Raw genomic sequence first — 1,275 nt, forward strand, 5'->3', positions numbered from 1 at the left:
CTTTATTATTTGTTGAAACTAAACCTGTTTTTGTATATTTCTTGCCTATTTCCATTATTTTTAAAAAGCTTTAAATGACACTTTGGTATTCTTTATCCATTTTTTGATTAACTGTGTAGAATTTTTACCCTAAAAATTAAAAAAAAAACTATTAACCCTTTTTTAGGTTTGTTGCAAGTACTTTCCTCTTCTATTACTTGTCCTTTAACTTTTTTATATGTAGATTACTGAATAGTCTTAAGTGCTTAATATAGTCATATTGACAATATTTTACTTTACAGCTTCTGGGTTTGAATATGTTACTTCAGGGTAAGAAAAATATTATTTTGTATTTTCTCCTAAAACTCCTTAGATTTTACATATTGATTTTAACTCACCTAAATATTTTGTGCATGAAGTATGAAATAGGACTCTATATTTGTTTTATTTCAAGGAATAGAGGTCTATGCACCTTATTTGTTAAATAAGCCTTATTTTCCCCATTTATGTGAAATATCAATTTAATCATATATTACATTGTTAGATAAAGATATACATTTGTTTCTAGAATGCTCATTTTATTTCATTGATCTACTTAGTTATTTCTATGCCGATGTCATGTTGTTTTAATTGCTCAGAATTTATAATGAATTTAATTTTTTTAATATTTCATAAAGAATTTTGACATTTAAAAAATAAATAAATAAATAAAATCTGCATTGATTGATTTTGAAAGAAAGAAGAAGAAAGAAAGAAAGAAAGAAAGAAAGAAAGAAAGAAAGAAAGAAAGAAAGAAAGAAAGAAAAGGAAGAACTTCTACCTTTTGCAAAAACATGGATGGAACTGGAGAATAGTATGCCTAGTGAAATAAGCCAGTCAGTGAAAGCCAAATACCATACGATCACACCTATAAGTGGAATCTATTCAACATAATAAATTAACAAACAAAATAAACCACAGGCATGGAAACATGGAGCAGACTGAAAGTGACCAAAGGGGATGGGGCAAGAGGACAATGGTGGAAAGAAGAAGGGACTAAACAAAGAACATGTATGAATGACCCATGGGCATGGACAACAGTGTGGGAATTGACTGTGGGAGTAGGGGGCAGGGTGGGATGGGTGGAGGAGGGCAAAGGAGGAAAAATTGAGACAACTGTAATAGAATAAACATGATTTAAAAATAAAAATTAATAAAAACTAAATGATAGCTTTGCTGCATAGAGTAGTCTTGGATGTAGATCCTTGCCTTTATTGACTTTCAAAACTTCTTTCCAGCCCCTTCTTGCCTGTAAGG

The sequence above is a fragment of the Pteronotus mesoamericanus genome, unplaced genomic scaffold, assembly GCF_021234165.1.
Source record: "Pteronotus mesoamericanus isolate MK-2021 breed Mesoamerican mustached bat unplaced genomic scaffold, CSHL_Meso_final scaffold_85, whole genome shotgun sequence".
NCBI classification, from domain to species: Eukaryota; Metazoa; Chordata; class Mammalia; order Chiroptera; family Mormoopidae; genus Pteronotus; species Pteronotus mesoamericanus.